The sequence below is a fragment of the Taeniopygia guttata genome, chromosome W (assembly GCF_048771995.1).
Source record: "Taeniopygia guttata chromosome W, bTaeGut7.mat, whole genome shotgun sequence".
Lineage (NCBI taxonomy): Eukaryota > Metazoa > Chordata > Aves > Passeriformes > Estrildidae > Taeniopygia > Taeniopygia guttata.
The window spans coordinates 21,526,217-21,537,002 of record NC_133064.1 but is presented as its reverse complement, the minus strand read 5'-3'; the positions used below and the strand labels follow the sequence as shown (position 1 = coordinate 21,537,002).

The following is a 10,786-nucleotide window of genomic DNA, read 5'->3' as shown; positions in this document are numbered from 1 at the left end:
CAGTCAGCTGCCCGCTCAGGGCCACAGGACTCGGCGCACAAACATCAGCTCTTTTTCCTTGGAAAGAAAACTCAGCAGTTCAGGTTCCTGATGTCAGTTTGTAGGGCTCCCCTGGGACTGTCCGGCCAGAACAGGTATTAGGTGGGGGCAGCTCCTTTCTGGGACTTATCATTCGTTGTTCGGATTTTTTACAGACAGCTGCCCGCTCAGGGCCACAGGACGCTGAGCACAAACATCGGCGGTTTTCCCTGGGAAAGAAAACTCACCAGTCCAGGTTTCTGATGTCAGTTTGTAGGGCTCCCCGGGACTTTTAGAGCAGCACAAGTATGAGGTGGGGGCAGCTCCTGTCTGGGACTTATCCTTTGATGTTCGGATTTTTTGCAGTCAGCTGCCCGCTCAGGGCCGTAAGACTCGGAGCGTTAACACTGGCTCTTTACCATGGGAAAGAAAACTCACCAGTCCAGGTTCCTGAAGTCAGTTCGTAGGGCTCCCCTGGGACTGTCAGGGCAGGACAAGTATGAGGTGAGGGCAGCTCCTTTCTGGGAATTATCCTTGGATGTTCGGATTTTTTGCAGTTAGCTGCCCGCTCAGGGCCACAGGACCCTGAGCACAAACATTGGCTCTTTACCCTGGGAAAGAAAACTCACCAGTCCAGGTTCCTGATGTCAGTTTGTAGGGCTCCCCTGGGACTGTCAGGGCAGCACAAGTATGAGGTGGGGGCAGCTCCTGTCTGGGACTTATCCTTCGATGTTCGGATTTTTTGCAGTAAGCTGCCCGCTCAGGGCCACTGGACCCGGGGCACAAACATCGGCTCTTTTCCCCGGGAAAGAAAACTCACCAGTCCAAGTCCCTGATGTCAGTTATTATGGCTCCCCTGGGAATGTCAGGGCAGCACAAGTATGAGGTGGGGGCAGCTCCTGTCTGGGACTTATCCTTCGATGATCGGATTTTTTGCAGACAGCTGCCCACTCCGGGCCACAGGACTTAGAGCGTAAACATTGGCTCTGTACCATGGGAAAGAAAACTCACCAGTCCAGGTTTCTGATGTCAGTTCGTAGGGCTCCCCTGGGACTGTCAGGGCAGGACAAGTATGAGGTGGCGGCAGCTCCTGTCTGCGGCTTATCCTTGGATGTTCGGATTTTTTGCAGTCTCCTACCCGCTCAGGGCCACAGGACTCGGAGCTAAAACATCGGCTCTTTTCCCTGGGAAAGAAAACTCACCAGTCCAGGTTCCTGATGTCAGTTTGTAGGGCTCGCCTGGGAATGTCAGGGCAGCACAAGTATGAGGTGGTGGTAGCTCCTGTGTGGGACTTATCCTTCGATATTAGGATTTTTTGCAGTCAGCTGCCCGCTCTGGGCCACAGGACTTGGAGCGAAAACATCGGCTCTTTTCCCCGGGAAAGATAACTCACCAGTCCAGGTTCCTGATGTCAGTTTTTAAGGATCCCCTGGGACTGTCAGGGCAGCACAAGTATGAGGTGGGGGCAGCTCCTGTCTGGGACTTATCCTCTGGTGCTCGGATTTTTTGCAGTTACGTGCCCGCTCAGAGCCACAGGACTAGGAGCACAAACTTCGGCTCTTTTCCCTGGGAAAGAAAACTCACCAGTCCAGGTTCCGGATGTCAGTTTGTAGGGCTCTTCTGGGACTGTCAGGGCAGCAGAAGTATGAGGTGGGGGTAGCTCCTGTCTGAAACTTATCCTTTGATATTCGGATTTTTTACAGTCAGCTGCCCGCTCAGGGCTCCAGGACCCTGAGCACAAACATCGGCTATTTTCCCTGGGAAAGAAAACTCACCAGTCCAGGTTCCTGATGTCAGTTTGTAGGGCTCCCCTGGGACTGTCAGGGCAGAACAAGTATGAGCTGGGAGTAGCTCCTGTCTGAAACTTATCCTTTGATATTCGGATTTTTTACAGTCAGCTGCCCGCTCAGGGCTCCAGGACCCTGAGCACAAACATCGGCTCATTTCCCTGGGAAAGAAAACTCACCAGTCCAGGTTCCTGATGTCAGTTCGTAGGGTTCCCCTGGGACTTTCAGGGCAGCACAAGAATGAGGTGGGGGAAGCTCCTGTCTGGGACTTATCCTTCGATGTTCCGATTTTTTGCAGTCAGCTGCCCGCTCAGGGCCACAGGACTGAGAGCGGAAACATCGGCGGTTTCGCCTGGGAAAGAAAACTCACCAGTCCAGGTTCCTGATGTCAGTTTGTAGGGCTCCCCTGGGACTGTCAGTGCAGCAGAAGTATGAGGTGGGGGTAGCTCTTGTCTGAAACTTATCCTTTGATATTCGGGTTTTCTACAGTCAGCTGCCCGCTCAGGGCCGCAGGACACTGGGCACAAACATCGGCTCTTTTCTCTGGGAAAGAAACTCACCAGTCCAGGTTTCTGATGTCTTTTTTTAGGGCTCCCCTGGGACTGTCAGGGCAGTACAAGTATGAGGTGGTTGCAGCTGCTGTCTGGAACTTATCCTTCGATGTTCGGATTTTTTCCCGTCAGCTGCCCGCTCAGGGCCACAGGACCCTGGGCACAAACATCGGCTCTTTTCCCTGGGAAAGAAAACTCACCAGTCCAGGTTTCTGATGTAAGTTCGTAGGGCTCCCCTGGGACTGTCAGGGCAGCACAAGTATGACGTGGGGGCAGATCCTGTCTGGGACTAATCCTTCGATATTCAGATTTTTTGCAGTCAGCTGCCCGCTCAGGGCCACAGGACTCAGAGCGGAAACATCAGCTCTTTTTCCTTGGAAAGAAAACTCAGCATTTCAGGTTCCTGATGTCAGTTTGTAGGGCTCCCCTGGGGCTGTCAGGGCCGCAAAAGTATGAGGTGGGGGAAGCTCCTGTCTGGGACTTATCCTTCGATGTTCGGATTTTTTGCAGTCTGCTGCCCTCTCAGGGCCACAGGACTCGGAGCGAACACATCAGCTCTTTTCCCTGGGAAAGAAAACTCACTAGTCCAGGTTCCTGATGTCAGTTTTTGGGGCTCCCCTGGGACTGTCAGGGCAGCACAAGTATGAGGTGAGGGCAGCTCCTGTCTGGGACTTATCCTTCGATGTTCGGATATTTTGCAGACTGCTGCCCGCTCCGGGCCACAGGACTTCGAGCGTAAACATTGGCTCTGTACTATGGGAAAGAAAACTCACCAGTCCAGGTTCCTGATGTCAGTTCGTAGGGCTCCCCTGGGAGTGTCAGGGCAGGACAAGTATGAGGTGGTGGAAGCTCCTGTCTGGGAATTATCCTTGGATGTCCCGATTTTTTGCAGTCAGCTGCCCGCTCAGGGCCACAGGACTTGGAGCGGAAACATCGGCGGTTTTCCCTGGGAAAGGAAACTCACCAGTCCAGGTTCCTGATGTCAATTTTTAGGACTCCCCTGGGATTGTCAGGGCAGCACAAGTATGAGGTGGGGGCAGCTCCTGTCTGGGACTTATCCTTCGATCTTCGGATTTTTTGCAGTCAGCTGCCCGCTCAGGGCCGTAGGACTTGGAGCGAAAACATCGGCTCTTTTCCCTGGGAAAGAAAACTCACCAGTCCAGGTTCCTGATGTCAGTTTGTAGGGTTCCCCTGGGACTTTCAGGGCAGCACAAGTATGAGGTGGGGGCAGCTGCTGTCTGGGACTTATCCTTCGATGTTCGGATTTTTTGCAGTGTCACGGTTTGACGCTGGCACAATGCCAGCGCCCCATGAAAATACAACTTACCAATCAAATGCTGTGAAATGTGATCAAGAACAGAGCAAAGCAGGCCAAACTTAATAACAAAGGAAAAAGCTTTATTACACTACTACTACTACTACTATAAAAGGAAAAGAAAGGAAAGAAAAAAAAGACACAAAATTCGAAATGAAAACCTTCCAAAACATTTCTCCTCCCTCCACCCAACTCCACCAAACTCCAGCGAGACCCATTTGGATCCTTAATCAAGTTTTCACCCTTCAATATAATCTATACTGAGTCCATCGGGGAAGAGAGGAGTCCCCCTTGCAACCATAGACCCCCAGGAAACACAACTGCCACCTCTTGTGTTTCCAATGTCACACGTGGCACCGCCCAGACACACCGGCCAGTGTGACACTCTCCTCTCCATGTCACAGTGCTCTCACCACCGGGCATGGACAGAGACTGCTTATAGGGCCCCTTTAAGGATGCTTTGCCAAGGACCACCAGGAACAACAGTCCAGTATCACAATTCGGGACTAGAGTCCCCCCCATTTTCCCCTGGGGCCGAGGGTCCAAAAGACAGAGATCGCCTTCTCTTCTTCCTGAAGATGGAGGGCATCCTCACACCCTCCTCAGCTCTCTCTCTGTCCACTCCAAAACTGGTAGTTGCTGCAGAAGGTCTCTTGGCTCACCAATGCATCCCCCTAAAATGCAGTCCCTCTTGAAAAGAAAGAGTGGTTCAGTCTATGGTAAACAAGCAGAGTCCAGCCAAAAGCCACTCTATCATCTGCCCCCAACCTTCTTCTCTGAACATCTGAGGTTTCAAGCTGTCTCTCTTTTCTTCAAATTCAGGAGGAGTAATATTTCATAAAGCCTTCATTTCTCAGGAAGGGTTAAAAGTCCCAACTCCCAAGGATGGCTCACTGCCCAGGCTCCAGCTCCCACAGCCCGGCTGGGCACCTTGCGGCCCCCCCGCTCTTCTCCTTCCCTGCGGCGAACTGCCGATAAAACTACCGCTGTCTTTTTTCTCTCCTGGGAGAGAGAGAGAGACTCTGGGGGGGGAACGGAGACATCACAGATTTCTCCACCCTTCCATCTGCAGGAGCTGACCCAGCCGGTTCCGATCCTTTACCTCCTGGCCTACCTGTGCAGGCCGCATGGCTCCCCTCCCCCACCCAGCCCGGGCGGGGGGGGGGAGGTCCGTATCCTGCGATGACCGGAACCAAAGAAGAACGAGTCCTCCTGGGAATTCCGCTTTTAACCCCTCTGTGATCTCAGAGGCGTGTCCACCTCCAATTGGTCACCCCAAGTGTCAATATCTAAACCTGACCCCTGACTGGATGAACCTCTTCCTTCTAAAAAAAAATTCTCTTCCCGTGTCAAACCATGACATGCAGTCAGCTGCCCGCTCAGGGCCACAGGACTCGGAGCGAAAACATCGGCTCTTTTCCCTGGGAAAGAAAACTCACCAGTCCAGGTTCCTGATGTCAGTTTGTAGGGCTCCACTGGGACTGTCAGGGCAGCACAAGTATGAGGTGGGGGCAGCTCCTGTCTGGGACTTGTCCTTCGATATTCGGATTTTTTACAGTCAGCTGCCCGCTCAGGGCTACAGGACCCTGAGCACAAACATCAGCACTTTTCCCTGGGAAAGAAAACTCACCAGTCCAGGTTTCTGATGTCAGTTTGTAGGGCTCCCCTGGGACTGTCAGCGCAGCACAAGTATGAGGTGGGGGCAGCTCCTGTCTGGGACTTATTCTTTCATATTAGGATTTTTTGCAGTCAGCTGCCCGCTCAGGGCCACAGGACTTCGAGTGAAAACATCGCCTCTTTTCCCTGGGAAAGAAAACTCACCAGTCCAGGTTCCTGATGTCAGTTTGTAGGGCTCCCCTGGGACATTCAGGGCAGCAGAAGTATGAGGTGGGGGCAGCTCCTGTCTGGGACTTATCCTTCGATGTTCTGATTTTTTCCAGTCAGCTGCCCGCTCACGGCCACAGGACCCTGGGCACAAACATCGGCTCTTTTCCCTAGGAAAGAAAACGCACCAGTCCAGGTTTCTGATGTCTGTTTGTAGGGCTCCCCTGGGACTGTCAGGGCAGCACAAGTATGAGGTGAGGGCAGCTTCTGTCTGGGATTTATCCTTCGATGTTCGGATTTTTTGCAGTCAGCTGCCCGTTCAGGGCCGTAGGACTTGGAGCGAAAACATCGGCTCTTTTCCCTGGGAAAGAAAACTCACCAGTCCAGGTTCCTAATGTCAGTGTGTAGGGCTGCCCTGGGACTGTCTGGGCAGCACAAGTATGAGGTGGGGGCAGCTCCTGTCTGGGACTTATCCTTCGATGTTCGGATTTTTTGCAGTGTCACTGTTTGACGCTGGCGCAATGCCAGCGCCCCATGAAAATACAACTTACCAATCAAATGCTGTGAAATGTGATCAAGAACAGAGCAAAGCAGGCCAAACTTAATAACAAAGGAAAAAGCTTTATTACACTACTACTACTACTACTATAAAAGGAAAAGAAAGGAAAGAAAAAAAAGACACAAAATTCGAAATGAAAACCTTCCAAAACATTTCTCCTCCCTCCACCCAACTCCACCAAACCCCAGCGAGACCCATTTGGATCCTTAATCAAGTTTTCACCCTTCAATATAATCTATACTGAGTCCATCGGGGAAGAGAGGAGTCCCCCTTGCAACCATAGACCCCCAGGAAACACAACTGCCACCTCTTGTGTTTCCAATGTCACACGTGGCACCGCCCAGACACACCGGCCAGTGTGACACTCTCCTCTCCATGTCACAGTGCTCTCACCACCGGGCATGGACAGAGACTGCTTATAGGGCCCCTTTAAGGATGCTTTGCCAAGGACCACCAGGAACAACAGTCCAGTATCACAATTCGGGACTAGAGTCCCCCCCATTTTCCCCTGGGGCCGAGGGTCCAAAAGACAGAGATCGCCTTCTCTTCTTCCTGAAGATGGAGGGCATCCTCACACCCTCCTCAGCTCTCTCTCTGTCCACTCCAAAACTGGTAGTTGCTGCAGAAGGTCTCTTGGCTCACCAATGCATCCCCCTAAAATGCAGTCCCTCTTGAAAAGAAAGAGTGGTTCAGTCTATGGTAAACAAGCAGAGTCCAGCCAAAAGCCACTCTATCATCTGCCCCCAACCTTCTTCTCTGAACATCTGAGGTTTCAAGCTGTCTCTCTTTTCTTCAAATTCAGGAGGAGTAATATTTCATAAAGCCTTCATTTCTCAGGAAGGGTTAAAAGTCCCAACTCCCAAGGATGGCTCACTGCCCAGGCTCCAGCTCCCACAGCCCGGCTGGGCACCTTGCGGCCCCCCCGCTCTTCTCCTTCCCTGCGGCGAACTGCCGATAAAACTACCGCTGTCTTTTTTCTCTCCTGGGAGAGAGAGAGAGACTCTGGGGGGGGAACGGAGACATCACAGATTTCTCCACCCTTCCATCTGCAGGAGCTGACCCAGCCGGTTCCGATCCTTTACCTCCTGGCCTACCTGTGCAGGCCGCATGGCTCCCCTCCCCCACCCAGCCCGGGCTGGGGAGGGGAGGTCCGTATCCTGTGATGACCGGAACCAAAGAAGGACGAGTCCTCCTGGAAATTCCGCTTTTGACCCCTCTGTGTTCTCAGAGGCGTGTCCACCTCCAATTGGTCACCCCAAGTGTCAGTATCTAAACCTGCCCCCTGACTGGCTGAACCTCTTCCTTCTAAAAAAAAATTCTCTTCCCGTGTCAAACCATGACATGCAGTCAGCTGCCTGCTCAGGGCCACAGGACTCGGAGCGAAAACATCGGCTCTTTTCCCTGGGAAAGAAAACTCACCAGTCCAGGTTCCTGATGTCAGTTTGTAGGGTTCCCCTGGGACTTTCAGGGCAGCACAAGTATGAGGTGGGGGCAGCTCCTGTCTGGGACTTATCCTTGGATGTTCGGATTTTTTGCAGTGAGCTGCCCGCTCAGGGCCACAGGACCCTGAGCACTACCATCAGCACTTTTTCCTGGGAAAGAAAACTCACCAGTCCAGGTATCTGATGTCAGTTTGTAGAGCTCCCCTGGGACTGTCAGGGCAGCACAAGTATGAGGTGGGGGCAGCTCCTGTCTGGCACTTATCCTTCGATGTTCGGATTTTTTGCAGTTAGCTGCCCGCTCAGGGCCACAGGACCCTGGGCACAAACATCGGCTCTTTTCCCTAGGAAAGAAAACTCACCAGTCCAGGTTCCTAATGTCATTTTGTAGGGCTCCCCTGTTACTGTCAGGGCAGAACAAGTATGAGGTGGCGGCAGCTCCTGTCTGGGGCTTATTCTTGGATGTTCGGATTTTTTGCAGTCTGCTGCCCGCTCAGGGCCACAGGACTCGGAGCGAAAACATCGGCAGTTTTCCCTGGGAAAGAAAACTCACCAGTCCAGGTTCCTGATGTCAGTTTGTAGGGCTCCCCTGGGACTGTCAGGGCAGCACAAGTATGAGGTGGGGGCAGCTCCTGTCTGGGACTTATTCTTCGATGTTCCGATTTTTTCCAGTCAGCTGCCCGCTCAGGGCCACAGGACTCTGAGGACAACCATCGGCTCTTTTCCCTGGGAAAGAAAACTCACCAGTCCAGGTTCCTGATGTCAGTTTGTAGGGTTCCCGTGGGAGTTTAAGGGCAGCACAACTATGAGGTGGTGGCAGCTCCTGTCTGGGACTTATCCTTGGATGTTCGGATTTTTTGGAAACAGCCGCCCACTCAGGGGCACAGGACCCTGAGCACAAACATCAGCACTTTTCCCTGGGAAAGAAAACTCACCAGTCCAGGTTTCTGATGTCAGTTTGTACGGCACGCCTGGGACTGTCGGGGCAGCAACAGTAGGAGGTGGGGGCAGCTTCTGTCTGGGACTTATCTTTTGATATTCGGAATTTTGCAGACAGCTGCCCGCTCAGGGCCACAGGACTCGAAGCGCAAACATCAGCTCTTTTCCCCGGGAAAGAAAACTCACCAGTCCAGGTCCCTGATGTCAGTTTTTATGGCTCCCCTTTGACTCTCAGGGCAGCACAAGTATGAGGTGGGGGCAGCTCCTGTCTGGGACTTATCCTTCAGTGTTCGGATTTTTTGCAGTGAGCTGCCCGCTCAGGGCCTTAGAGACTCGGAGCGAAAACATCGGCTCTTTTCCTTGGGAAAGAAAACTCAGCAGTTCAGGTTCCTGATGTCAGTTTGTAGGGCTCCCCTGGGACTGTCCGGCCAGAAGAGGTATTAGGTGGGGGCAGCTCCTTTCTGGGACTTATCATTCGATGTTCGGATTTTTTGCAGTCAGCTGCCCGCTTAGGGTAACAGGACCCTGAGCACAAACATCGGCTCTTTTCCCTGGGAAAGAAAACTCAGCAGTTCAGGTTTCTGATGTCGGTTTGTAGGGCTCCCCTGGGACTGTCAGGGCAGCACAAGTATGAGGTGGAGGCAACTCCTGTCTTGGACTTATCCTTCGATGTTCGGATTTTTTGAAGTCAGCTGCCCGCTCAGAGCCACAGGACTCGGACCGCAATCTTCGGCTCTTTTCCCTGGGAAAGAAAACTCACCAGTCCACGTTCCTGATGTCATTTTTTATGGCTCCCCTTTGACTCTCAGGGCAGCACAAGTATGAGGTGGGGGCAGCTCCTGTCTGGGACTTATCCTTCCATGTTCGGATTTTTTGCACTGAGCTGCCCGCTCAGGGCCGTAAGACTCGGAGCGTTAACACTGGCTCTTTACCCTGGGAAAGAAAACTCACCAGTCCAGGTTCCTGATGTCAGTTTGTAGGGCTCCCCTGGGACTGTCAGGGCAGCACAAGTATGAGGTGGGGGCAGCTCCTGTGTGGGACTTATCCTTCGATGTTCGGATTTTTTGCAGTCAGCTGCCCCCTCAGGGCCACAGGACCCGGGGCACAAACATCGGCTCTTTTCCCTAGGAAAGAAAACTCACCAGTCCAGGTTTCTGATGTCTGTTTGTAGGGTTCCCCAGGGACTGTCAGCGCAGCACAAGTATGAGGTGGGGGCAGCCCCTGTCTGGGACTTATCCTTTCATATTCGGATTTTTTGCAGTCAGCTACCCGCTCAGGGCCACAGGACCCTGAGCACAAACATAAGCTCTTTATCCTGGCAAAGAAAACTTACCAGTCCAGGTTCCTGATGTCACTTTTTAGGACTCCCCTGGGACTGTCAGGGCAGCACAAGTATGAGGTGGGGGAAGCTCCTGTCTGGGACTTATCCTTCGATGATAGGATTTTTTGCAGACAGCTGCCCGCTCAGGGTAACAGGACCCTGAGCACAAACATCGGCTCTTTTCCCTGGGAAAGAAAACTCAGCAGTTCAGGTTTCTGATGTCAGTTTGTAGGGCTCCCCTGGGACTGTCAGGGCAGCACAAGTATGAGGTGGAGGCAACTCCTGTCTTGGACTTATCCTTCGATGTTCGGATTTTTTGCAGTCAGCTGCCCGCTCAGAGCCACAGGACTCGGACCACAATCTTCGGCTCTTTTTACTGGGAGAGAAAACACAATAGTCCAGGTTTCTGATGTCAGTTTGTAGGGCTCGCCTGGGACTGTCAGGGCAGCAGAAGTATGAGGTGGGGGTAGCTCCTGTCTGAAACTTATCCTTTGATATTCGGATATTTACAGTCAGCTGCCCGCTCCGGGCTACAGGACGCTAAACACAAACATCGGCTCTTTTCCCTGGGAAAGAAAACTCACCAGTCCAGGTTCCTGATGTCAGTTTGTAGGGCTCCCCTGGGACTGTCAGGGCAGCACAAGTATGAGGTGGGGGCAGCTCCTGTCTGGGACTTATCCTTTGATATTGGGATTTTTTGCAGTCAGCTGCCCGCTCAGGGCCACAGGACTCGGAGCGCAAACATCGGCTCTTTTCCCTGGGAAAGAAAACTCACCAGTCCGGGTTGCTGATGTCAGTTTGTAGGGCTCCCCGGGGACTTTCAGGGCAGCACAAGTATGAGGTGGGGGCAGCTCCTGTCTGGGACTTATCCTTCAATGTTCGAATTTTTTGCAGTCAGCTGCCCGCTCAAGGCCGTAAGACTCGGAGCGTTAACACTGGCTCTTTACCATGGGAAAGAAAACTCACCAGTCCAGGTTCCTGGTGTCAGTTTGTAGGGCTCCCCTGGGACTGTCAGGGCAGTCAAGTATAAGGT

The 10,786-nt window shown here is 52.7% G+C and overlaps 1 long non-coding RNA gene across 1 annotated transcript; it reads right to left on the bottom strand.

The window, feature by feature from the left end:
* Window positions 1–3,733: 3,733 nt before the first annotated feature.
* On the bottom strand, window positions 3,734–4,859 carry LOC140682157 (uncharacterized). The gene is made up of 2 exons (XR_012053419.1): window positions 4,786–4,859; window positions 3,734–4,361 (listed from the first exon to the last, which is right to left on the bottom strand). It is a non-coding gene; the product is annotated as an uncharacterized lncRNA (long non-coding RNA).
* Between the last annotated feature and the right edge of the window lie 5,927 nt (window positions 4,860–10,786).